Source organism: Myodes glareolus, chromosome 22, assembly GCF_982192425.1.
Source record: "Myodes glareolus chromosome 22, mMyoGla1.1, whole genome shotgun sequence".
Lineage (NCBI taxonomy): Eukaryota > Metazoa > Chordata > Mammalia > Rodentia > Cricetidae > Myodes > Myodes glareolus.
The window spans coordinates 20014026-20041706 of NC_142047.1; the positions used below are offsets into that span (position 1 = coordinate 20014026).

The window sequence follows — 27681 nt, forward strand, 5'->3', positions numbered from 1 at the left end:
TTGTAAGATCGTCATAACAGATTTCTGAAACAAAGACATGGTTGCTGTTTCCTGGAACAGGCAGTAGAGAACCATTTGTAGTTCAGGTTACAGGTAGGGCATAGCCCAATCATAAACAGGAATGAACCTAGTTTGTCTTCACTATAAAAATGGCTTTCAGGCCTTTGATAGAGGAGAGCCAGTTCATCACAGGGTTTCTCTGTGTGGCCCAGGCTGTCCTGGAATTTGCTTTGTAGACTAGGCTGGCTTTGAACTCACAGAGATCGGCCTGACTCTGCTTCTTGACTGCTAGGGTTAAATGCATGCACTAGCACACCTGGCATTATTTATCTCTTTAGAGACAGAGTTGCTACATGAATCAGGCTAGCCTCAAGTGTGCCTTGAGCCTCTCTCTGCTTCCCAAGTGCTAGGATTTCAGGACTGTACCCTCATGCAAGCCCTGCTCCTTGTTAAAGGTGCTGTAAAAACCTAGCTTACCTATTTATTTCTAGATGGGCACTTGAAGTACATCTATTTCTCTTTGTTGTTTTTTTTTCTTAAAAAATACTTTTTAGATGTATTATATATGTGTATTATAGTATTTTGTCTGCCTGATTGCATGTGAACCAGTGCCCGAGAAGAGGGCTTTAGAGTCCCTGGGACTGGAGTTACAGGTGGTTGCAAACCATCAAGTGGGTGCTGGGACTCGAACTTGGATCCTCTGCAAGAACAACAAGTGTTCTTAACTGCTAAGCCAATTCTCCAGCCCTCTCTTTGTTTTCTTGAGACATTATCTTGCTGTGGACTTGGCCTGGGATACGGTTCTCTGAGGACCGCCAGTCCAGGGCACGTAAGAAGTTTCTGAAGTGTATAGGTGGTCTTTGGGACTGAGCCTTTCACCTGTGGGCTCCTGTACCAACTTGAGGCAGTCAGCACTAGAACTGAATTGCACTGTAGGGATAGTGTTGGAGAATTGGTTGGCATGGGAAATGCACGCACACCCATTTGCTATTAGGATTCTGTGGGTAGAAACATTTGGGGAGGCACATTTTGGCAAGAAAGCATTTTCAAAAATTAACTATCTCATTATTTCTGACTCCACCTAATGCCCTTAATGCAGATAAGAAAGAGACTGTTAAATATTGGAACTGGTTATTGGTACAGTGTGTGTGTGTGTGTGTGTGTGTGTGTGTGTGTGTGTGTGTGTGATGGGAAAATAGAGTTGTGTGCATCTCCAAGGGAGAGACAGTGTTTGTCTAAACTTGGGTCTTTGTCTCTACAGCATGCCACCCTACCAACCCCTGCTGTCCAAGTGAGTGGGGGGCTTTTTAAGTCACTTATGATGTGCTTTTGAACACAACATGGGCGAAGAGCCCCCACAGGCTGTTCAGCTCTCCTCAGGAAAAATACAAGCTGGGTTTGACTGAATGACAAAAAGCAATCTGTGGATTCAGGAAGCGTAGTAAATACCGTGACTCTCTACAAACGCACACAGCCCAAACAGCTTTTTCCAGTCTGGAAAAAAGAGATTTGTCTGTGCAAAACCGGCCAAGGCTCCGCCCCTCCTCCCTGGCTCCTGCTCCACCCCCACCTCTTGGCAAGGCCTCCCACCCTGCCCCAGACATTCAGTCATGGCTTTCATCCTGTGTGACTTGTAGTTGCCCAGGAAATAACATTGCCCAGGCTCTGGGGACAAGCACCAGCCACTCCCAGGCAGCTTTCCGGGATATCTGTCAGGGTGGGGTTTGCCAGGCATCTCTGATCTTAGCCAGGGCTGGATCCCAGTAAGATTGTGTAGGCTGTAAAAGTTGGTCAAGTGTGCTTTCTCTAGTTTGTCTCCCTCCCCCTCTTTCCCCTCCCCCTTCTTCCCTTTGGCTTTTAAACATTTATCTCCGTTCTACTCGTCTGCTTTGGTACTCAGCGGGGGTACTAGCCAAAGGTGAGATTGCAAAGGCCTTCACAGGGGGTAAAGGTGGCCTGAGAAAAGCTCCCAGTGGCCTTGAATGGCATCCAGGTGGGAGCAAACCTGAGACGTGCAGAATCTCTATAGCAGAGAGCTAAACAAGGTCTCTTTCCGCACCTCATCTTGACAGAACATTTGCATAACAATTACTCTGCTCTTCGGATGGTTTGCTGTGGGGGTGGTAGAGCAAGAAGGCACAACCCCACCCCACCCCCCCTTAGCCCCTGGAAATGACAAAGCCTACCTGCCGTTCTGGGTGCTGGGAAGGGCACTGGGATCCGAATCAGAATTTCAATTGGTTGAAGGCTGACTCCCCTGAATAGGAAATGTTTGTTTTCCTCCCTGGTGGAACCACAACATCTAGTTCAAGCCTGCCCAGGCAAGTAGCTGTGTCAGTGAGTGCAGAAAGAATGAGAGAACTGACAACCCTGGATACGTCTTTGGACTTCCATTTCCTCTATTTACTATACATACATTTACATGGGCAGTGGTGGTGCACACCTTTAATCCCAGCACTTACTTGGGTTCAGAGGCAGGCAGGTCTATAAGTTCAAGGCCAGCCTGGTCTACAGAGCACACAGAGCAAGTGCCAGGACTGTTTCCAAAGACACACAGAGAAACCCTGCCTTCAATATCCGGCCATGGTAATGTATGCCTGTAATTCTAGCCATTGGATAATTGAAGCTAGGGGATTAGACATTCAAGGTCTTCTGCTACTGTGCCAGTTGGAGGCCAGTTTGGGCCTACTGAGACCTCATCTCAATAATAATGTGAGGTAGGTGTGGCTTGTGCCTCAGAATGCCCCTTAATAATCCTAAGGAAGTGAAGGCTGGAGGGTCAGGCCAGCCTCAGTTGTGTGCCCTAGCAGAGTGTGGTGGCAGAAAGAACTTTGTGATCATCTTCTGTCCTTTGTAAAAGAGAATTTAATGGTCAGTTGTCTCCAATCCTTGCTTTTGATCTTTTGCTTGGTTGCCACAAGGTTTCCTGTGGCCTCTGCTGTCCTTGACCTTACTAAGAAGTAGCCAAGAATGACCTTGAGGTCTTGCCTCACCTTCCCAAGTGCTGGGATTAGGTTTTCCAGAACATGCCTCCTCTACGTATGGTGTGTGGTGTGTGTGTGTGTGTGTGTGTGTGTGTGTGTGTGTGTATGAGAGAGAGAGAGAGAGAGAGAGAGAGAGAGAGAGAGAGAGAAAGCCAGTGTGTACGTGTCTGTGTGTCTTTCTTTGGGGCAGATCTCACAATCCTACCCTTGCCTCCTCTGTGCTGGCATGACAGTTATGATTAAGGTTGCATGCCACTGCCCGATTCAGGAAACTTTCTTTTTTTTTTTTTTTAATGCTTTTAGCTAAGTTTTTTTGAATCTGAGACTGTTCTCAGCCTGGCTGATAGTCACTCCCATGCTGGCTCGAACTTGACCCCAGAACTCCCCCAAATCCTTCCCAGGCAGAGCTTGCCTCAGTTACAGCCATAGAGCTTCCTCAAGTGCTGGGGGACCCAGCCTCTGGGTCTTTGTCGCCGCGGTCACCTTTCTGGATCAGCTCCCCTTCCGTCCTTTTCACCTGTCCTATCCCAGTTCACCTTTCAGATGTCAGCTGAGACGGATGCGGCCCCAGCTCCTCCCTCTGCCTTTTAGACCCAGCTTCCCTTGGGTCCTCTCTGCTTCCTCTTTCAGAGCGCTTGCTCTGCTGCGTGCTGCACCCATAGCTTGTCAGCCTTCTGTTTAATCTGGGGGCCCCTGAGGACAAGCTTCTTCCTCCGCCCTTTCCACTGTGCTGGGGTTGCTCTTCGGGCCCAGTTTATGTTAGGCCAGCACGCTACCTCCAGAGCTACGTCTGCAGCCTTCTTTTTTACTTTTCTTACTTTGAGGCAGGGTCTTACTAAATTGCCCAGGTTGGCCGCGAACTTGTGATCCACTAGCCTTAGCCTCTCAAGTAGCTGGAATTATAGTTGTAAACCATCAGGCCTAGTTTTTTAATTTTGGCAGTCCTAGGGATCAAACTCAGTTCTCGTGCATGCCAGGCGAATGTACCATTGAGCCCCACCATTGCTTCAAGTTCCACTGTAGATCTTAGTGCTGGATAATAAAAAGTGCTCCTTAAACACATATCTGTTGATTACAGCATTGAGTTGGGAAATGGGCAGTGGGTGGCCAGAGTCATGAAGGTGGCATTTACTGAAATCTGAGAAACACCGCATCTTCGCAAGTGGCCTGCAGACAAACCGGTACTGTAATACCTACGTGCCCACACCCAGACATGCCTGCGTGCTCCCTGCTGAAGGCAGACACTTGTGCAACACACTCTCCCGTGCTGTGAAATTTCACCTCTTGTCATCTCCTCCCACTCACTTTCTCGTCCTTTACCATACAGAGAATTGCCAAGCTAAGACAGTCTACCTGGCAGCAAAAAGGCACAAAGTAATGCCAATAAGGAAGTACCTCACCTTTGCCTCCTGGCATATGGTTTTGCCTCATTCTCTTAGGACTCTTTCCTATTTTTGGCAGGGGTGGGGAGAGGGGACGACAAGGGGACCGGGTCTCACTATGTAACCCTGGGTGGCTTGGCTTGAAACTCATTATGTAAACCAGACCAGACTGGCCTAGAACTCAGAGATCTGCTTCTACTTGCCTCTGCCTGCCAGTCTGGGATGAAGCATGTGCCACCACAACTACCTGGTCACTCCCCTCCCTTCACCCCATAAATTAGGGTCTTCCTATGTAACCCAGGCTGTCAGTCACTACTTGGGATTGATCTGCCCTCCTCCCGCTGTGCTTACCACCATAGTGTACCCCTGCACCTTCATCCCTGTGCTCAGTAATATTCTTTCTCTCTCTCCCTCTTCTGCATTTTCCATCCTAGCCCCATTCCAATTTAAAAGCAAAACAAACAAATGAAAACTTCTCTCTGGACACGGTGGCATACACCTTTAATAACAGTACTCAGGAAGGGAGGCAGAGGCAGGATGATCTCTGAGGCCAGCCTGTCTACGTAGTGTGTTCCAGGCCCACCAGAGGTTACATGGTGAGACCCTGTCTCAGAAGCATCAACAACAACAACAAAAACTCTTGCTTTATGATGTATTAGTTTATAAAGATACCTGAACTTTAAAAAACAAAACAAAACAAAACAAAACTGAGTGTTGGGCCAGCATATATGAGGTCCTGAGTTTGATCTTAAACACTGTTAAAGGAGGAGAAGCGTAAGAAGGAGATGCAGCAGCCGCTAACAGTTTAATCTGTGATTCTTCAAACTCTTTGTATTGGTTTTCTTCTTTATTCTCTCAGATATGGGAAACTGTTTTTGTTTGTTTGTTATTTCTCTTTTTCTTTTTTCTTTTTCCAAGACAGGGTTTTCTGTAGCTTTTGGAGCCTGTCCTGGTACTCGCTCTGTAGACCAGGTGGTCTCGAACTTACAGAGATCCGCCCATCTCTGCACACACACACACACACACCCCCCAGTGCTGGGATTCAAGGTGTGTGCCACCACCGCCCAGCCTTTCTTTTTCTTTTTAAAAATAGCCCGCGTCCTTCTGTGGTACAGACCCGTAATTCTGGTACTCTGGGAAGCCTAGGCTACAAGATCTCAAGTTTAAAACCAGCCTGGGTTGCATAGCAAGAACCTGTCTCAAAGGAGCAAAACCAAAACAGGAAAGCATCTCTTTAAATATGCAGTCACTGGTCACTTCTTAGAGTGTGCAAGGAAAGAAGGTATCACTTAGCTGAGCATGCCGACAGATCTTAGGGACCTTTAAAATTCACCTCCAGTGTGGTCAGAGGTTGGTGCCCCCTCCTGCTCTTGCTAAAAGGGAGTGTTCTGAACTGGCTTGGGAGCAGAAGAGCCGTTTTGATGAGTGGGGGTGTCACCAGTTGGCACCCACTGGCAAAGACACTATGTGATAAAAATCACAGAAGTGTGAAAGCATTTCATGCTGGGGCCAGTGAGGAGCCCAGCCTTCCCAGCTTGCTGCTGAAGACCTCCTCACACAGCAGCGTGCCTCCTCTGACTTCCTCCTGGCCTCTTGTCTTGTACTCTCTGGCTCCCTGAAGCCCTGCAGACTCAGCACCTAGGTCAGCCAACAAATGGTGGGGTGTTCCAGAGCGTGCAGACTGCTGTACAATTTGATTTGGTCTGGCTCATCATGCCAGCCTTTGGAATCTCCTTCTTTTGGGAGCTGTTCCCCAGCTGGGAAATGTCATGTGCTGTCCTGCTTTGGGGGACCCGACAGCAGAGTGCGCCCACTCTTCCCCAGTAACAGTCAGCTGTTGGCTCAGAAGTTGCTGCCTGTGTGAGGTTTCTGTAGCTGCGATAGACACCAAGACCAAAGGCAACTTGGGGAGGAAATGGTTTACTTCACCTTACAAATCTCAGGTCATACTCCAGCACCGCTGGAAGTCAGGGCAGGAACTCAAGATAGGAGGAGCCTAGAGGCAGGAGCAGGGAGCAAGGAGGAACCCTTCTTATTGGTTTGCTTCCTATGGCTTGCTCAGTCTGCTTTCTCATCCCATTCAATACCACTTGCCCAGGGATGGCACCATATCCCGTGAGTTAATCCCTCCCACATCGATCCTTTATCAAGAACACGCCCTTCTCTGCACACTTCCTTTCAGGCAATCTGATAGTATTTTTCCCAATTAAGACCGCCTCTCCGGCACGGCATGTTGCACACTTTTAATTCCAGAGCTCGGGAGACAGAAAGCAGGCTGTCTACGTGGGGTCAGCCTGGTCTACATGCTGATTTCTAGACCAGCCAAGGCTACATAGTAAGACCGTGACTTAAAAAAAAAATCAGTCAATTAATTAATGAAAAGATTCCCTTCTTAGATGTGTCCGTGCCTCGTTGACAAAAACCAACCTACACACTGTGCCCCTTGCTGAACTAGGACTTTGTTCCTAGTCCCTACCCCAGCTCTCCATCTTTTATATCTGTTATCCTACCCCACCCCCAGACATCTATACGGCTTGCTGAATCCCCGAGGGCATCCGAGGCCTCCTGACCTCTGTCTGGGAGGAGTCCCTTCTGTCCCCAGGGGCCCTGGTGCTTGTACATCCTGTCTCCATCCCCCTCACTGCTGCTGTGTCTGGCATTGCAGAGCAGGGAACTGCCTCTGTCTTCTTGGAGGGGAAAGTTACCATTAGATGAAGATGCAGAAGGCCACGGGGTAAGAGGCAGGCAAGGGCTTGCCCCTGGCTGCCCAAATGACACACCCACTTCTGCTGCAACCCTCTGGGAACCCTGCCCACGCCTTGCCCCCCACCTCCTTCCATTAGTGATTTTTCAAAGGGGAAGTTTCAGCCGGTCAGAGGGAGCAGATGGCTGGGCTTCAGGCCTCCTGCAGTGTGAATGATTTGGAGGAGTCAAGGTTTTCCTGTGCTGAGGACCTCAGGGTTCCCCGCGCACCGCCATCTCTCAGGCTGTTGAGGGGTGCTCTCCGGAGAGTCACCTTGGTGATTGGAAACTGCTCTCTGTGCCCCTCTCTCTCACAAACAAGGAAGCTGGAGCAGAGCTCAAAGAGGCTTTTTCATGCACTTTGGGAAAGAATGAGCAATGGAAAAGGAAATTGAGAGCTTCGGGGAGTTTACAGCAGCCCAGCACTGGAGTTTGAAATAGGAGCTGGGAATCCATATGTTTGGGAAAGGAAAGAAAGGAGCAGCCACACGCACAGAGCTTCAAGGGCATGTGCGGAAATAGTTATGGGAAAGGGGGCAGGGAAGCCCACGTGGGTCTCCCTTTATCAGACCCAGATGTTCAGGCAGCGGCTCTCATGATGCCTGTGTAAGGGTCCAGAGCCTGCTGGGCTAGACAGTATTTTCTTAACTACCAAGAAACACGTGAAATCAGTGGCTGGCGCTTTCCACTGTGCACTCAATGACTCCCTGGGGTCCTGCTGGGGTCTGTGCCATACCAATTATGCAGAGGCCTGGCTGCCTAGGAGCAGGGCTTAGAAGTGGAATGGACCAGGCTCCCTGGGTAATGAATGACACAGTCACTAACAGCCACAAGCTTCTGAGGCTTGCCTCAGTTGCTTCTTGCTTCCAACTTACCTTGTCATGCAGGAATCGGAAACCTAAGGTTCAGATCGAATCTGTGTTGCATCAGTGACTTAGCCTCTCTGAACTTCAGGTTTGCTGCTGTCTTTGAAGTAAGTATGTGTGTGTCTGCATCACGTGTGAGGTGTGTATATAAGATGTGTGTGAGAGGCTCTTTACGGGAAATGAAGCCCAAAACATGGTATTAAAAATATTCACCGTAGCAGTCCATGGTGACATGAGCCTGTAGTTGCCACTTTTTTGGGAGACTGAGGCAGGGGAATTATTGAGGCCAGTCTGGGCTTGGGTGACAAAGTGAGGTTCCATCTCAAAATTAAATCAAGGAGCTGAAGAGATGGCTCAGTGATTCTGAGCCCTGGTTGCTACTCCAGAGGACTCGGGTTTGATTCCTAGCACCCATGTGTTGGCTCACAACTCTATAATCTGACACCTTCTGGCTTCTCGTGACACCCATGTGGTACACAGAGATACATGCAAACAAAACACTCAAATACATAAGTAAATATATTTTTAAAAATTAGTTATTTTGGGCAGAGTGGTGGTGGTACACGCCTTTACTTCCAGGACTCAGAAGGCAGAGATGGGCAGATCTCTGAGTTCAAGGCTAGCCTGGTCTACAGAGTGAGTTCCAGCATAGCCAGAGCTGCACAGAGAAATCCTGTCCTGAAGAACAAAAGCAAATTTAAATTATTTGCTACACTTTAAGTTTTGCTATAGGGCCAGTGAATTGATGCAGTGAGATTGTACACCTGGTAAAAGGCCCTTGCCACCAAATCTGACTCCCTAATTCAGTCCCCAGAACTCACATGATGGAAGAAAAGAACCAGTTCCTACAAGCTGTCCTCTGTCCTTCACAGTCACACATACACACACATATACACCCCCAAATAAGTAAATATTTAAAAATTTCATTATCATAATACAGCTTCTACAATTATTAGCCTATGTCCAGTTCTGACTCATCAGTGTCTCTCCCAGTCTTTGTCCCTAAGTTATTTTGAAGCAACTCCTTAATATTTTATTGTCTCCTGCCCCTTTTTGTTTTGTTTTTTTGAGACAGGGTTTCTCCATATAGATCTGGCCATCCTGGAACTCGCTCTGTAGACTAGGCTGGCCTAGAACTCAGAAATCTGCCTGCCTCTGCCTCATGAGTGCTGGAGTTAAAGGCGTGTGCCATCACCACCTAGTGTTTTATCCCATTTTCAAAAGTCATATGACTGAGTTGAATCTTCAACCAGTTGCAATCCACCCAGTTCTTATGTATCCCTTTGTGTGTCTTTCCCTTCTTACAAGTGACGTATCTCCTGTCCCTACCATATACTGGCACCCTAATTTTTTGCTGCAAGACTGTCATGACCCACAGTAGCCCAGGATGTCAGCCCAGAGAGACCTGAGTATTACTTGTATCTTATCAGAACCCCATCCTCTAAGAAAAAAGCAATGCTCTGCCGTGCGAACACTGAAGTGTCTCCCTGAAGGAACAGGAGGTGTTGAGCCGTTTACAGACCTCCAAGCCCTTGACATCAAGAATAAACCTTATATTAATTGATGGAGGTCCTTCTCCAAGAAAGGGTACATGATACTGAGAATAGCAGGACTCTATGCTCAGCTTCTGGCTGCAGGAGAATCAGGACTCTCCCCTCCAAGTGAGTAGAATCCCATTGACTAAAGTGAGAGGACTCTGGTTTCTCCTAAGTCCTTAAGCAGTGGGCAGAATGCAGGCTTCAGGGACTGGAAGACCAGATCCAGATTCTATCTCCACTACATAACGTATCTTCTCTGTGCCTCGGTTTCTCTAAGTTCTAGTTGTTGAATGGAGTATACAGTAGCCAAACACGGTGATATACACCTATAATTCCAGCAATTAGAAGGCGAGGAGGGAAGGTCATGAGCTTAAGGCTAGCCTCAGCTACATAGCAAGTTTAAGGCCAGCATGGGCTACATGAGACCTTGTCTCAAAAATCAAAAAGAGGCCTCTCTGATGAGGGTTGAGATGATCATCTGTGGGTACAGCAATATGTCATTAGGAGCCATTTTATTGCTATGTTTTTTAAACAGACTAATAGTAGCAAGTTTTCCCCAGAGCCTGTATAGTTTCAGGTTCCTGGCAGTGCCAGGGAGGGGTTCCGTGACTGGGAGCAGACCGTCAATCTAATCCAGAAGTGGCTGGTTCCTACCATAACATCTGTGCCAGTGTTGCACCCGTATATCTTGCGGACAGGTTGCTGTTGAAGGTCACAGGGTTTGTAGCAGTGTGATCCTGACTACATTTTACCTCCTCCTGGCATAATGAAGGGTAGGGAAGCTTCTAGTTGGGTACCAACTCAGTTTCTCCATATTCAGTGATATAAATAAGTTTTCAGCTTTCTCCTTTGGGCAACTGCTGAGGTTCATGACTGGCCTGCCCTCAGGGTCTTAACACTAATAGAATTGTCCTTGAGCTTCCAAAAATATAATTAAAAAAATAAAGGACTAGTGTGGTAACTAACAAGTTTCTTTTGGTAGCAAGTGACAGAAAGATTCAACACAAAATGTCTTTGAGCAAAATGTCAGTTTCAGTTCAGAAGCTCATCTGCCTTTACATTTTTTTTTTTTTTTTAAGCAAGGTTTGTTTCTGTAGCAGCTATGGCTGTCTTGGGACTTACTCTATAGACCAGGCTGGCCTGAAACTTACAGAGACCCGCCTGCTGCTGCCTCCTGAGGTCCGGGGTTAAAGGCATGTGCCACCATGTCCTGACTTCAGGAGCTCATTTTTAAGCAGGGACCTAGAGGTGGGCATCGTGGTTCACACCTTTAATCCTAGCACTCAAGAGGCAGAGACAGCCAGAAATGGCCAGCCTGGTCTACACAGTGATTTCCACGACTTAAAACAAAACAAAACAAAACAACAACAACAAAAAAAAACCTCTCCATGGATGGTTACAGGATTCAGACATTTATGTAGAACAAGAATTCTTATAGTTTTGTTTACTAAATTTAATCTTGGGCAACTGTAAGAAGAATACTGCATCAATGCATCAATTCTAGTCCATGTATCCTTTCAGATTTCAGATACAATGTTTTTCTTTCCCATTGACCATCCCTGGGTCTCATGACCTTTCTGGTGGCCAACAAAAATGAAACCCTCTTAATGTTGTCTGGGATTGCAGGATCTTCCTGAATTGAGAATCTGAGGGAGGGTAGCTCACACAGGGGAAGTGGGTGTAGAGATAGGTTATGGTTTGAATGTTTAAAACCCATTTTAATTTTTTGGGGGGGTGCTGGGAATGAAACTTGGGGCTTTAGTGGTGAGCAAGTTCATTGCCAGTGAACTACATACGCAGCTTCTACATGTGGGCACTGAATTGCCACTGTAAAACTTTTGACAGGTGATTAGGTCATAAGGGCTCTGTCCTCCCAAGGGTTTATCAAGGGACTCAATTAGTTATAGGGGAGTAGGGCCCTGGGCAGGATGACACCTTTAATTTTAGCACTCAGGAGGCAGAGGCGGGTGGATACCTGTAAGTTCAAGGCAACCATAGTCTACATAGTATAGTATACCTAGCGAGCCCCAGAGCAGCCAGGGCTATACACTGAGACCATGTCTCCAAAAAAGGAATGAAGGGAATTAAGGAAGGAAGGAGGGAGAAAAGGAGAAAGGAAGGAAAGACAGAAGGGGGAGGGGGAGAGAGAGAGAGAGAGAGAGAGAGAGAGAGAGAGAGAGAGAGAGAAAGGGTAAGTTTAACTGGCTTATCTATCCATGAGTGATCTTACAACAACAACACAGAGGCCCTTCTAGAGCCTTATTCTTAGACTTTTCATCCTGCAGGACCAGGAGACAAACAGATAAATAATCCTGTTGTTTGTAAATTGCCTACTGTATGGCATTCTGTTACTATGACAGCTATCAAAATGCCAGTGGATGGGTATAGTTGGCCAAGCTGAAGATGCTCCTGCAGATGCCTGGTGGCACCTCCTGGGACACTCACTACTTCTCTTCACTCATCCCTGGCTAGTCGCCAGTGCACGTTCTTTGTTTTTCAAAGCTATGCCATGGTTGGCCTGGTGCTCATCCTCCTGTCCCTGCCTTCTCCAGTGGTGGGTTTGGAGGTGCTGTGGAGCCCAGTTGTGGTTAGTCGCATTTCTATTGCTGTAACAAATGCCTGCCCAGAGCAGCTGAAAAGAGGGGTGTTTTTATCACTTGTTTTTGTCTTTTGATCCTGCGGATTGAACCCAGGGCCTCGCATGTAGTCGGTAAGAGCTCTATCACTGAGATCCACCCCTGAGTCCCGGAAACATTTGTTTTGTTCATAGTTCCATAGGTTATAGTTCACAGGCAGCTGGCTCCATTGCTGTGGGCCTGAGGATCATGCTAAAGGAGATGGCTCATCTCATGGATACTAGAGAGCAGACAGACAGACAGACAGGACGGGGACAATGTCAAGACAGAACTTTCAAAGGCACATTCCCTGTGACCTCTTTTTCCAGCTAGCGCCACCTCCCAGAGTTCCATATCCTCCCTACATTAAGGTATCTCCTGTGGCGTGGGGGAGGGCCATGCCAAACTAAACAAGCACACAAGCTGGGGTATGATGGTGCACACCCGTAGGCTATCTTTCTTTCTTTCTTTCTTTTTTCTTTCTTCGTTTTTTTTTTAATGACTATCAAGTCTGTTCAGATTTTGAATCAATCCATCAGTGGATTAAACAATTGATTACAAACACCCATTGTCATCCAGTTGCCCCTGGAAATCCTTCCCCTCTTCCAGACCTGGAGCTGAGCTTCGGTAGTTGCTCAGGCAGGCCTTCCTCTATGCAGGTACTTGGAGTCCTGCTGTGCTCTGAGCCTCTGAACCATCACCCACCAGCCCGCCCTGTCTTGCCACTTTGCAGGGAGGGAACTCATAGCCCAGAGCTGTGGACTTGGCCAGCACTCACCCAGAGCTAAGGCGGGCCCAGGATTCCCTGCAGATCTGATGGGCTGTACAAGGTCTGACACTGGGTGTAGGTGAGCTGCCAGGGTGTGTTTCCTGAGTAAACAGTCTGGGGCGGTAACACATGGTCATGTCAAGGACCCATTGTTGATGCCCTGGCAGGTGGCAAGGGAAAGACCTGGTGTCTAGGCAGGACACTACCACTCCAGAAACCCCCTCTCCTGACTGGCTCCTTCTATTCCAAGTAGCTGAGGACAAAACTTGGTTTTCCTTGTGGGGTGGAGGAGGGACGTGCCAAAGAAAACAAGCAAACAGGCTGGGTGGGGTATGGTGGGGTACACTAGTAGGCCTAGGTGGACTCTTGAGGGGAAACAAGAGGATCACAAGCTTATAAGGAGATTCTGTCTAAAAGAACAACAACAACAACAACAAAAAAGCTGGAGGAGGCAGTCTTACCTTCTGCCTTCTCCCAAGAGAACCTAGTCCTGAAGCCAAGAGCATCCCTCACCAGGATATAGAGAGAAGGTAGGGGGTCAGATGGAGGTGGTTTGCACAGAACTTAAACATCCTCCTAAGCGTGCTTGAAATCTCCAAATAATCTTTCAAAAAAAAAAAAAAAAGCATCCCTCTTCTGTATGTAGGTTCTGAACACATAAAGATGACAGAGGCATGGCAGTGAGCCAAAGTCCACCTTCGCTTCCACTACACTCGCGTGGAGAAGGGAGCAGAGCACACTGTGAAAGCAGAATTAGCTTCTTGATTGAGCCTGGGAGAAAGGTGGTGCTGAGGAGATCAACCAGAGGCTCCCCAAGTTCTCCAATCAGAGAAACCTTCCATGGCCATACACAAGGAGTTAGGGTGGGAAGTGTGTTTGGGGAAAACCCCTCATTGTGGGAGCCAGAGCGGTGAACACATGTGACTATAGTATGTTACTAACCTTTCTGCCCGTCCGTTCATTGCAACAGGGACAGGAGCAGCCTCTCCCTACCACGGAGGCGGTAGGGGTTCAAGCATGGTCATGGGTCTCCAGTCGTGGAGGGTGGGAAGGCAGGCAAGGCTCAGAAGAGGCTTACTGTTGTTGTGTCCAGTTCAGTTCACAGCAGGTGGCCTTGCTTTTCTCCAGGCACCGAGCCCAGGGCCCCGAGTGCTGCTGGGCTTGTGTGTCCTCTTCCCTCCAGCTGTAAAAATCCAGGAAAATGTGGGTGTAGAGCGGCTTTCTGTTTTCTTGGCTGCTTCCCAGTCTGTGTTCTCCCACTTGGGGGGTAGGGTGGATGGCTGACATCCTTTTCATGGTGGTGAGTGCCACCCCATCCCAACCCCCATGCCCTGTTCCTGCAGAGCCTGGCTCAAAGTTCAAAGCTGAGATGGCTCTGTTGAGTAATTCAGGGACATTGCCTGCCGGCCTGCCATGTAAGGGGTAAGTTGGACTCCCACACAGGCATTTGCTGAGCATCTGTTGCCCTGTGTTTTGTGGTATACAGCCTGGGAACAGGCTAGCCACCCCAGCCAACCGCAGTGGGGCTGCGCTTCCTTCCTTTCTCTGCTGCCCCTGGGCTCACACGGAGCTCTGTGCTGGGCAGGTTTCAGATCCACTCCCAGGCCACTTGGCGTTGACTGCATCTGGATTCACACCAACCCCTTCCTCCTGGGGGTTCAGAGTGTTCTTGGAAGGAAGCCTGGGAAGGGAAAGGCCTTCCCCAGCATTCCCTGGCCAGGGGTTGGCTGACAGCACAGAGCAGAGCTGCCAGGGATTCTGGAGTCAGACAGGGCTGAGTTCAAATCCCTGGGTGACCTTGGACGAGCTGCTCGCTCCACTTCAGTTTCCTCACCTCTGAAAAATGTGACAGTAACAAGACCCGCCTCCTGGTACAGTCATGGGAATTTGACGAGATACTAATTGGCCCACACTGCCCTGCATCTGGCCAGTAGGAAGTGCGGGAGAATTGGTACTCTTGATCTTCATGGAACAACTCCCGCCTTCCAGGAAAGAGTGACAGGACCACTGCTGTCCCCTCCCTCTCCTCAGACCCACCGTAGTCTTCCTTCCTTCCTTCTTTCCCTCCTTCCTTTTAAAATTTACTTTTATTTAATGTGCATTGGTGTTTTGCCTATATATATATTGGTGTGAGGGTCTTGGATCCCCCTGGAACTGGAGTTACAGTTGTGAGCTGCTATGCGGGAATTGAACTCAGGTCCTCTGGAAGAGAAGTCAGGGCTCTCAACCACCGAGCCATTACTCCAGCCACCCCCCTACCATAGTGTTTCTAACCTGACCAAGATTCAGTTCTGTACAAGGAGTCTTGCCTCTCTTCTCTTAAAGGTTCCCTGTCTATTGGGACCAGTGCTTCAAAGGTGACAAATGCTTGGGGCAAGTAAGTGGAGGGTGAAGGAGCAGAGTCTGGGTGGCAGTGTGTTCCAGGCAGTTATTTCTGCCCCTCCCTCCTCCCTCCCTCCTGTCTTCTCCCTTCCCTCACTTGATTTCTTTTTCCCTCCCTCCCTTATTTCCTCCTCACCTTCTTTCCCCAGACTCTCTCTCTCTCTCTCTTTGCTAAATGGAGATTGCATCTCTCTTTCCTTCTCTTGTAATATCCAAGCTGCTAGACCATCCCTTGAGAGCCCTTCACCCAGCTCCGAGAGCAGCGATTCCTCTTTCAAATTGAGTCTGTCCCCTGACTCATTCATTAAAATGCATAGGGCATGTGAGCAAACTGCATAATGACTCTCAGCTGAGGAAGCCTGGGAGGCAGGCAGTGCTGCCAACTGCCAAGGCAAACACTTGCCCCCAGCTGCGAGTCAGGTTCATTGGCTGTCATGCCCTGGGAAGGCTGGGGGCTGCCGTTCATCTCCAGCAAACCAGCCAAGCCCGGGAAAGCTGCAGCCTGGCTCAGGCTGTCGTCTTGGAAGCTGTATTGCTGAAGAGAGTCCAGCCCGTGACCTTTTCTCAACCTTCCTCCACCCCCACTTCACGTAGTTTTTCATTCATTCATTCATTCATTTTAGAAGCAGGGTCTTGTTTTATACCACAAGCTTGTCTTGCTTGAACTTAGGTTCCTGCTGTCTCATCTCTTGGATGCTGGGATTACATGTGTTTGTCATTATTTATGTGTTTTAAAAAATATTTACTTCTTTCAATTATGTGCGTTTGTGTGTCTGTGCATGAGTGTGTGTGTGTGTGTGAGTGCAGGTGCCTGTAGAGGCCAGTTTGATTCTCTGGAGTTGAAGTCACAAAATGTGGTCGCTGGGAACAAACTGGGTGATCTGGAGCAGTGGTGGACAGTTTAAACCACTGGGCCATTTCTCCAGTCCCTTAAATCTATATCTCAATGATGTAAGTAGTATACAATGCATTCTTTTTATTGTTGTTTTAGTACTGGTGAAACATACTTTCCGTTTTCAAAATTCTATTTTACTTGTACTCCTGCATGGATGTCTGTGTACCAAGTTCGTGCAGTACCCAAGGAAGCCAGAAGAAGGTATTAGATCCCCTGGAACTGGAGTTACAATAAAGTGTTAACTGCTATGTGGGTGCTGGAAAGTGAACCCAGGTTCTCTACAAGAGCAGCCAAGTGCTTCTTAACCTCTGAACTTTCTCTCCAAACTGAGAGAGCATGTTCTCATCACAAAAAGACAAAACATAAATTGGTCTGGTAAGATGGCACACTGGGGAAAGGTGCTTGCTGCCAAGGCTTGAAGCCTGATTTTGATTTCCAGAACCCACATAATGGAAGTAGAAAACCAGGTCCCATAAGCTGTCCTCTGACCGTCACACAGGTGCACCCCTCCATATATGGGTGTGCGTGTGTATGTGTGTGTGGTTGTATGATTCCTCTTACATACCTCCTCAGCTTCCTTCTGTACAGCCCCTTTGTCTGCCAGGTGTATCTCTCCCACACTACCCAACCAGGTATCCCCTCCACCTCCACCCCCACCCACGCACCATGAATCTCATTATTTGGAAAAATAAAGCCCTCCTGACTTATTCTTAGAAACAAACAGGCCAACTGTATGCTTCCTGCATACAGATTGAAGTTAGCTTGCCAAGGCCAGTGCCCTCGAATTCTGTGGTCTTAGTATGAGGAAGATACCAAAATCCAGTGCTTCTTGTGGTTACCTTGGGCACCAGGCCCACATGTGTTCTACTTTTAGGTTCTGAACCTGTGAATTTGCCAATTCATAAAACTTGGGTAATTACCATTTTACCTGGCTGTGTGACCTTGGGAAAATTACTGACTTCTCTGAATTGCAGAATGGGACTAATAACCATAGGGTCGCCTTCACTGAGCTGTTGGGAAATTTAATTGGGATTATCCATATAAGGTCTAATCACCACCCTTGGCAAGATGCAGTTAATGCTAGTATCATCATCACCACCACCATCACCAGTCTTATCTGTTTACTGAGCACCCATTATGTTCTGGACACTGTCCTGAGGCGGGGAAGCAAGGAAGGATTCAGACAAGGGCTTCAAAATGCTTCTGCTCTAAGTATGTGTTTGTTTGTTTTCTGTTGGGTCACATGGTTCTCATTAGTGCTTTTCACTTAAGAAAGGGCAATATGGTTGCTGCTGTTATACAAATAGAAACAGAGGCTTGCACACTCAAGCTAATGGAAACAGCGAGGTGCTGCCCAGGCGCCTTCCTGGCTCCAGCACCCTCAAGACAGGCACTGGTGATTGTTTTGGGGAGCAGCTCCCAGAGTCATGAGAGCAGGAGCCCAGCAGACTCCAGACCGTCCTTTGCCAGCCTGTCAGAGTTCAGCCCATGAAGCGTGCCCGTCAGCAAGAACTGACAGTGTCTTCCCGTGGCTGGTGCTAGCTTTGTGGGTCTGGAGGAACCTTGTAAAGATAAAGAGAACCAGGGGTCAGAGTCATGGCAGCAGGCAGCTGGCTTGCTGAGAGCTCTGCCCCCTGGACTGACCAGAGCAGGAGAGAAGCTGGCTAGGACCACAGACCCTGCGTCCTTCACAGCTCCAGCTGGAAGAAGCTCCGCCATCCACACCAGCATCCCGCAGGCAGTGCCTGGGCAGGTCAAGACTAGTGCTAGCCGAGAGTATCACTTAGAGGAAATGAAAGTCCTGCCCAGGGGAAGTGCCATGGGCAAGTCTGGCAAAGGGCAGGGTCAGCATTTGCATTTAATCCCAGCACAGGGAAGGCAGTCACCCACTGGTGGAGCTCTGAATTTGAGGCCAATTTGATCTACAGAGTGAATTCCAGGACAGCCAGGGAGCATGACCAGGCTGAGGATGTCCTGATCCCATTGCAGTAAAGCTCACTGTACTCCCTGATCCCAGGTGACAGTTCCGATGCCTCTGATGGAGCTGATGGACCAAAGGTTTCCCCACATCTGGGGTCAGGTTTACCCAGTCCCAAGGGTAAGGTAGGTTTTTTTAGTTGGGGGAGGGCAGAGGCTCCAGACAAGGTTTTCCTTTGTAACAGTCCTAGCTGTTCTGGAGTTCACATTATAGACCAGGATGCCGTCATAGTCAGAGATCTGCATGCCTCTGCATCTACCTCTGCCTCCCAAGTATGGAGTTTAAAGGCATGTGCCACCAAGCCTAGCTTCCTATTTCTTTTTTATTGAACCCAAACGAATGAGATTTTTCATTATTTCTGACTCTTGACAGTCTTCCGGGTTTGGCTGAACTCTCCACAATTCATATCTGATCATTTAGATTTGCCTATGTGCTTAGAATCTGCTGAGGCCACTGCAGATCCCCCTCCCCCGCCGCCCACGGTCCTTCTCCATTACGTTGCCTTTCCTGCTCATTCTGAATCTTGGGTTTGCTATTCCTTTGCTTTTGTTTCATACATTTTCCTTAAAATGTATGTTTAAAGAAATATTGTTTTTTTTTTACTTAAAAGAATACCCTGCTACATGTAACCTTCTGGAATACATGTAGCCTTCTGGAATACATGTAGCCTTCCAGAATGCACTGCTTCCCTTATACTATTAGGTTTCTAGAACTCACGCGTGTTGTTGTGTAGAGTTGCGCTCTTTTTGCTTCCTGCTGCTATACTGTAGTTCCCTTTCTTTGGCCCCATGCATATTTATTTATTCTCCCCCCAATGGATGGTTGGGTTCTTACCAACTTTCTGTTATACTGAATGAGAAGATCTGGGCATTGTTATCCAGGTCTTCTGGAAAGCAGTATGGAATTTACCAATTTACAATCCCAACAGCCACGACCTTGTTGGTGTGTATCCTTTTATCTTCGGTATTCTTCCTAACTGGAAGGATTCTAAAGGGTAACTCATTGTGTTCGCTTAAGTTTGTAGCTGTTGGTAGCTCAGTGGGGACCTTAAGGACTGAGCCGAGTGCAGGGTGCCCAAGAAGTCTCTCCCAGTTGGCACCATTCCATCATCTCATTTAATGAAGAGGGCATCAGATCCCCTGGAGATGGAGTTTGAGGTGGGTGCTGGGAACTGAGCCCAGGTCCCTTGTCATAGCATCAATCACCCTTAACTGCTGAGCTCTCTCTCCAGCACTCCAGTGAAACCTTGAAGGAAGTTTCTTCTGTCCAAACCATACAAAGGGTCAATTGCCTTTGGCCCTATTTTACTTTATAACTTATCAAATATGTTTAAAATGTCCTCACAATTTTGCTTATAAACAAAACTTATAGGATTTGAAATTTTTCAGAGATAGCTCATCTAAGTTATAATTAGTTATTGTTTCGTAGTAATCATCAGACAGACCTGAGAGCTCACTGTGAGACAGACTGACAGATTGTTCTCAAATGTCAAGAGGTGTCCACAAATTTCTTATTTATAAAAAAAATCCCATTTCCTGTTACTACTTTTCTGTTATTAATCACACTTACTACCTCTACTGCACTGTCTAAGTCACTTATTGTGTTTTCTTTGACCTGAATAACTCTATCTATATCTTGTTGACCTAGCACTTGTGTATTCGTGATGCCAGGCAAACCGGCCACCCCCAAAAATGTTACTGGGATGACTGAATGCAAGAATGAATGAATGCATGAATAGGAAATGGAGCAGTTCATGATTTTTTGCTTTTTTTTAAATTTTGTAACAAACTGATTTTTCATATTTCAAACATTTGTCTAGATTGGTCAGGAAGCTGAGAAGCCTGGGATTTTGTGCTTATTGTGCCTAAAAAATAAAACAACCATAACCTGGGCACCCAGAGCAATGTCCTACCGTCTTTTCCTTTATCTCTTATAAAGCAGCAATGAGCCAGCCTGCCTCATCAGGTATAGACTCTGGCAAAGTAGCAGAATGCCTTTGTATTTTAAATAAAACAAGGGAAAACTCCTGGCAGCTTGTATGTAGCTGGTCTTATCAGCCATGGGTGTCCTGACCCAAGGCACCCCATTACACAGGCAAGGCATCTGATATTTGTCTAACAGGTCCTTAACCCCTGGCAGTTATGGTTATTAGCAAAGGGGTGGCGGTGCGCTAGATGGATGCAGAAATCAGGAACTTCCCTCCTGTGTAGCGTCGTCTGTGGCTCACTCAGCTCTCAGAGCGGGGCCAAACAAGTAATTATAGCTTCCCTCTGTGGCGAGCTGGGCAGGAGGCTGATTTAATAAAGGAAGCCTGCTGTCTGTCTCCAGCCTGGTTGTGACTCATGGAACCCGGGAGTCCCAGCAGCACTATCCGAAGAAGAGGGTGGTGAGCGGCTGGGCTGGGGGTGGGAGATGAGGGTGGCTAGCTCAGCTAGCCAGAACCCCAAGAATGAGGAAACTCCCTGCTTGGCGGGTAGGAACCAGCAGCTGGAGCCAGAGGAAGTGAGTCTGGGACAGAGCTAGCAGCTGCTGCCTCTCCCCGGAAAGAAGCCTCCTGCCATGTGGACACCTACAATAAAATGGGTTAGTGATTTTCATATTCAAAATCGGGACGGAGGAGGGCATAATCAGATTGCCTCGGACACGGGTGGCTGCCTCTGTGTGATGCGCCAGTGGCCTTGGTTTCTCTGGAGGTCTGAGTGGATGGAGTCCGGATTGATCCAGGATGTTAATTTGGTTTCTCACTTTGGCAGGGAGGTGGCTAATGAGGTGTTCACAGCCGCAGAGACAGTGGGGGACGGGTGGTTTTAGCTGCTCGTGGGCTGACAGCTGCTCTGGAGAGGATTTGGATGCCACCTCAGATAGGTCACCACAGGTCACCTTATCCTTCCTTCGGTCTCCAACAGCTTCTTCCTCCTCTGCTGATAATCAGCCAGACAGGCAACTTGACCTCCTCTTTCTCCTGCAGGCCCCGCCGGCAGGGAGATTCCACAGCCGCCCCTCCCTCCCCATCCTTCCCGCTGAGTCACCACACCTCCGGGTCAGGTGATCCTCCCCTGGGCCCTTCCGAGAGCACCTTGACCTATATTCCGAACTCGGTGGCGGTAGATCGTAATTGTCCCGAGACCAGCCCGCCAGGCAATGGGCATGGTGCCCTGGCAGTCCGGGCTGCAGACAGGCGCCCCGGGCAGCGGGAGGGGCGCTCCCTCCCCGGGAGCCAGCCGCGAGAGGCCTGGAAATGGAAAGTTAAGAGGCTGGAGGCGGGCGGGTGGCCCAGAAGGGTGGTAGCAAGCTGAGTCAGCTGGGAAAGCTGACAGCCAGCCACTAGGAGTTGCAGGCAGGCTTCCTCCCTCTGCTCCCCCTCTGGGTGCTGCCAGCTCAAGGCCAGACCCTGCTGTGAGGAGGTAAAGTGGGGCCCGACGGATGTCATTGTGGCTGGTGACATTACCACCCACCCAAAGGGGAATGATGTAAATAATGGGATAAACCTTGATGACTCATCCGGTCAATTGGCGCAGGAAAACTGCCCCTCCACCCCACAGAGAGACTAGCTCCCATCCCTACATTACCCACAGAATAGCCCCTACTTATCTTGTGTATGGGTTCTTTGTGCAGTCCTGTGCTGTCTTTGTGTTTGCTGAATGGGAGGGTGATGGGGGTGCTGTGGGAAAAGGGACCAAGAGAGAAGCGTTCAGTGTCAAACTTCAAGCCCTGTCCCTGGGCACGGTGCCTGAAAAAGGTGACTGTTAGCCAAAGATCACAGTCCCTTTTGAATTGGAAAGAGCTCTGAATTCAGAGGCATTCTTTGAAACCCCCCTTCACAGCCAGCAGTACCGTGACCTTGCAGAGTTGAGTCCTTCTGGGTGCCCTTCTTCATCCGTTAGGGTGGGGATTTTAGGTAGAACCACTCCGCTGAATCACAGTGTCCACATTAAATCAGATGACTCCTGTCGGGTTTATTTATTACATATAATGATATGTTCCTGAGCCAGCACTTGGTGGTGCAGGCCTGGAATCTCAGGTAATTGGAAGGCTGAGGCAGGATGATCGAAAGTTCAAAGCCAGCCTGGGTAACTTAGCGAGACCGTGTTTCAAAATAAAAAGCAAAGCAAAACAAAGAAACAAATATAAAATGAAGAAGGGCTGGAGAGAGAGTTCAAAGGTTAAGCACTGACTGCTCTTCTAGAGGGCCCGGATTCGAGTCCCAGAACCCACATGGTGGCTCACAACTGTCCGTAACTTCAGTTCCAAAGGGCCCTCTCCAGGCCCTCCAGGGACACAGGACACATGCATGGAACAAAGATATACATGTAGGCAAAACGCCCATACACATAAAATAACAAAAATGGATAAGCAAATAACAATAATAATAAAAAGCAAGAGCTGAGGTCCAGGTTCAGTGGTTTATACCCGTAATCCTAGTATCTGGGAATTAAATGTGGGGGGGGGCGGATCAGAAGTTCACAGCATTCACCTATACATAGAGAATCTGAGGCCAGCCTGGGCTTCATAAACTGTCTCAGAAACAGTAGGGGGAGAGGACAAGAGAAGCTGTGTCACCTCTGACTGTAGAGTCGTCTCCCATACCAAGCAGACAGTCCCACAGGCTAATCACAGGCTAATCAAACATTGTTTTATTACCTTATATAAAAAATGCTGCACATTTATCATAGCTTGGGTAAAAATCTGCAGATAAAGCACAATTTTTAATTTTGGTTTTGTTTGTTTCCCCCTCAAAGCCTCATGAAGCAGAGCCCTCAGCCCCAAGCAGTGTTCACTCACTTATTTTGAGAAAAGGTTTCATGTGACTCAGACTGAGCTTGAACTTGCACTTGCGTTCTTCGACTTCTGCTTCTCCAGTGCTGGGACTACAGGCCTGCACCCCAACATCTGGATGATACACAGGGTCAGCCCCAGGGTTCGTGCCTGCACGGCTAGCACCTTTACCAACTGAGCTACATTCCCAGCCCCCAACTTTTTTTAAAAAAGATTTATTCACTCTTCTTTTAATGCATGAACGTATTGCCACATGTACATATATGTGTGCACCATGTGCATGCCTGGTGCCTGAAGAGCTCAGAAGAGGGCATCAGATCCCCTGGAACTGGAGTTACAGATGCTTGTGAGCCACCACGTAGATCCTGCAACTTGAACCCTGGTCCTGTGCAATAGCAACAAGTACCCTTAACCACTAGGGCATCTCTCCAGCCCTAGCGTTTAAGTATGGATGTGAATTTGGGGTGTGAACGCCTCAGATCTAGTTGCTGCTAGATGGCAGGACAGGGGCTAGTTTCCTGGATCGAAAGGATGATGAAAGAAAGAAATTAGAACACTGTCTTAGTTAGGGTTTCTATTTCTGTGAAGAGACACCATGACCATAGCAGCTCTTACAAGGAAAACATTTACTTAGGGTGACTGGCTTACACTTTCAGAAGTTCGGTTCATTGTCATCGTGGTGGAGAGCTTGGCAGCATGCAGACGTGGGGCTGCGGGAGTAGCTGATAGCCACACATCTTGCAAGCAATGGGAAGTCAACTGAGACACTGGGTGGTATCCTGAGCAAACCTCAAAGCCCCCACCCCCGCCCCATGACACTCTTACTTTCTCTAACAAGGCCACACCCACTCCAGCAAAGCCACACCTCCTAATAGTACCACTCCCTGTGAGGTTATGGAGGCCAATTACATTCAAACATCCACAGCAACCACAGATTGATCAGGACACAATGCCTGAAGTTCAGGGCCCCTCAGTTGCATGCCTTGTTTCTAAAGTCGCAGACTTTTCTTAGTTTAAAGAATTACTGGGCTGGTGAGATGGTTCAGTGAGTGTCCTAAAGGGTTAGGATGGAAGGCTTTATTTCATCTCATACTTCCAAATCACAGTTCATCATAGAAGGCAGTCAGGGTCAGAGCCCAAGGCAGGAACCTGGAGGCAGGAGCTGAAGCAGAGGTCTTGGAAGAGTGCTCCTTACTAGCTTGCGGCTGCTTTCTTACAACATCCAGGACCACCAGCCAAGGGATGGTACCACCAGGCTCTGTGGAATGGGCCCTCCCACTTCAATCACCAATTAAGAAAATGCCCCATAGGCTTGTCCACAGGCCAGTCTGTGGGGGGCATTTTCTCAGCTGAGGTTCCTTCTTCCAGAATGGCTGTAGTTTGTGTCAAGATGACATAAATACTAGCCAGCACAGAGGGTATAGTGGCTGGCTGCCAAGGCTGATGACTTGAGTTTGAGTCCCACGACCCAGATGGCAGGAGAAAACTGACTCCCAGGTGTAGTCCTCTGGCCTCTACCCCCACCACATATACAAAATAAATAATGGTAGATAAATGTAATTTAAAAATTAAATAAGAAATTCCAGGGGAATATAGGGTCTTACACATGCTAGGTAAGTGACTGCTCTATCTCTGAAGCACCCTGAGTTTGTTTGTTTGTGCTTAGACATAGGATCTTGTCCATATAATCCTGGTGGCTGGCCCTCACTATGAAACCCAGTTGCCTCAGCTTCATTAGTTCTGGGGTTATAGGTATGTGTCACCCCACTAGGTTCTGAGTGTTGCCTGTTACACAGTTTGTTATAGCCTTCTCTAAAGCCAGTGCCCAATATGATCTATACTTCACACCCTACCAAGACACCCTGCCCTTGTGTAAGATTTATAGGAAACAATGCTAGTGGCTTAGGGGACATGGCATTTTCTTATTAACTCCATCCTGCCTTCCAGATGTGACATTTACAGAAAGATGCATGTGTAGGCCAGGCAAGGACAACATCCTAAAGAATGAAAGCTTCAAGGGGTGGGGTTCAAGAATGTTTAGGATTATTGGGCTAATGCCAGTGGAGCTCTGAAGTTTCCAGAAGGTCTGGATCTGGCTGATGCTGGTTGCAGAATAATGGAGACGCTGTGGTTTCCAATCCGAAGCTGTCTCTCATCTCATCACTGGTCTTCACTGATGCTGTGCAAAGCTTTGGCCTTTAGTGTTCCCTTCACATCTGTTTTTGTCCAGCCTCCCACAAGATGTGATAATGCAGCACCCCGGTAGATGCCTTCCCAGCTCCATTTCATTTACTTAAGTCTTAGTTTGTCTGCATTTGGGATAAGTGGTTTGTCATTTTAGGCCTGTTAAGTGTGGTTGAGGGAGGGACCAAACTCACCCTGTTCACCAGTGGCTTCGTCTCATTTTGAGTCCCTTGTCTTAGATGATAGCAATTGCTGGACTTTACCCTATTACTATATTTTTCTTTTGTCTTTAGAAGGGATCTCTCTATGTTGCCCAGAACAGGCTGCCCTGAAACTCACAGTGAAACCCCTGCCTCTGACTCCTGAATTTGGGGATTAAAGCCCTGAGTCACCACACTTGGACTTTTCTTTTTCTTTTGGTTTTTCAAGACAGGGTTTCTCTGTGTAGCTCTGGCTGCCCTGGAACTCGCTTTGTAGACCATGCTGGCCTCGAACTCACAGAGATCTTCCTGCCTCTGCCTCCCGAGTGTTGGGATTAAAGGCATGCACCACCACTGCCCAACTCCCTTGGGTTGTCTTAACTGTAGCTTCGGGAAAGTTGAGATTACATGTGTGTATTACCACATGTGACATTAGAATAGTTCCACTGATAATTGTGCAGTGTTATATACCTGTAATCTTAGCATTTGAAAACCCAAGCAGGAGGATCACAAGCCTGATGCCAGTGTGGGCTATACAGTGAGACTGGCTCCAAGTACCCTATAGGAGAAGGTATAGCTTGGTGAAGTGCGTGGCCAACATGAGCAACCCAGCATGGAGAGAAGGAGAGGAGCAGACTGGACAGGGAGTGTGGCGAGAGAGCCCATCAGCAAAGGTCCCTCATTGAAAGCAGGATGACTCAGGGCCCAGGGACAGGGAAGGCCTGCTCAGGAACACTCTGTGCACAGCACTTTGCATAGCTGTCCTTACTTAATTTACAAAGCATCTTGTAACTAGTGTTAACCCTTTTTTTTTTTTTTTTCAGTCAGAGAACTAAGGTTCTGGGAGGCTAGGGGACCTACTGAGTTAACCAGCAGTTGAGGAGATAGAATCAGAGGGTTCAGATCTGTTTGATCCTAATGATTGTATGTGCACTTCTGATCACTGTTATCAAAAGGTATTTTGCACAGGTATGTTGGCTCATGGCTATAATCACAGCACTTGGGAGGCTAACATAGGTGGATTACTGTAAGTCTGAATGCAGCCTGGCATGTGTGGTGAGGCTTTGTTTTACAAAAATAATAATAAGAAGTCAGGTGGTGGTGTCACACACCTTTAATCAAGCACTCAGGAGGCAGAGGCAGGTGGATCTCTGTGAATTTGAGGCCAGCCTGGTCTACAGAGCAAGTTCCAGGATGACCAGGGCTACACATAGAAACCCTGTCTCTAAAAATCGAAAATCGAAAATGGATGAATGTATAAAGGGAGAGATGGGAAGATGGTTCAGTTGGCAAAGTTATTGACCTCAGCTTGTAACACCAGCACAATGTAAAAGCCTGGTGTAGTAACACATGCCTGTAATCCCAGAACTGGGTAAGCAGAGAGTTAGGAGGGTTGGAGGTGGCTGGTCAGTCAGTCTAGCTGTATTAGCAAGCTCCAGGCTCAATGAGAGGCCATGTTTCAAAATACATGGTAGAAGGCAATTGGTGGGCACACAGGATGCTGACCTATGACCTTCACACATATATCCATACAGAAACCAAAAACAACAATAAAAACAAAACAGAGGTGTTTTTCTGGCAGTGCAAGTTCTGATTTTACCCCATGACCTGCTTGATTCACGATGGCAGCTAAGAAAGATGTCGTGTCTGCGCCTGGCTCTCAGACCAAAATAAGCACACCTCTGAATCATATAGTCTATATGCCAGAGCACCAAACTTTCATGAGAGGAAAGGTTCTTTGAAAGTTCTTATTATTAGCTTTTTTTTTTTTTTTTTTTTTTTTTTTTTTGAGATACTCTTGTTGACCTGGAATCTGTGATCCTCTTGCTTCTGCCTTCCTAGGACTGGGATGACAGGAGTGAGCCCTGCTAAAAGCAAAACCTCTAGGAAATTCTTTGGGGAAAGTAAAGGAATTCTCTCCTCTTCATCTCCTGAATTACGAAAAACCTCATTAATTTCAAAATATCGTCCTGTTTAATCTTATTTTTCTTTTTCTTAATACTAGGAAAGGAACTCAGGGCCTGGTGCATGTCAAACAAGTTCCTTACCACTAAACTATATGGATATTTTGTTGTTGTTTGATTTTTACATGAATATACACATACACATACACACATGCACACGCATACATGCACTTGTGGAGGTCAGAGGGCAACTTTCAGAAGTTTTGTTTATGCTTTTGTTTTTGTTTTTTTCCCACTTCTAGCTTTTTTTCTCCTTTCTTCTGAATTACACTCTCCACCCTCGCTGGCTCACAAAATTCTAGGCAACCCTCCTGTCTCCTCCCCGCACCTGAATATGAGTGTTCAGATTACTGAAGTATGTCAGTGCACCATTTGCTGGTTTTTGTTTGTTTCCCCTTGGGTTCCA

The 27681-nt window shown here is 47.7% G+C and overlaps 1 protein-coding gene across 7 annotated transcripts in view; it reads left to right on the top strand.

Annotated features, from left to right (window-relative positions):
* The window catches only part of Chd9 (chromodomain helicase DNA binding protein 9), a 213960-nt gene that overhangs the window by 22447 nt on the left and 163832 nt on the right, over window positions 1–27681 (top strand). Inside the window, exons 1-2 of one of the 7 annotated variants that reach the window (XM_085682030.2) lie at window positions 20407–20537; window positions 20629–20734. The exons of 5 other annotated variants lie outside the window; for them this stretch is intronic. The gene's annotated coding sequence lies outside the window, so the exon portion shown is untranslated. Of the gene's footprint in view, window positions 1–20406; window positions 20538–20561; window positions 20735–27681 lie in introns of those variants that run through there. One more of the 7 variants, XM_048426743.3, reaches the window with a different exon arrangement.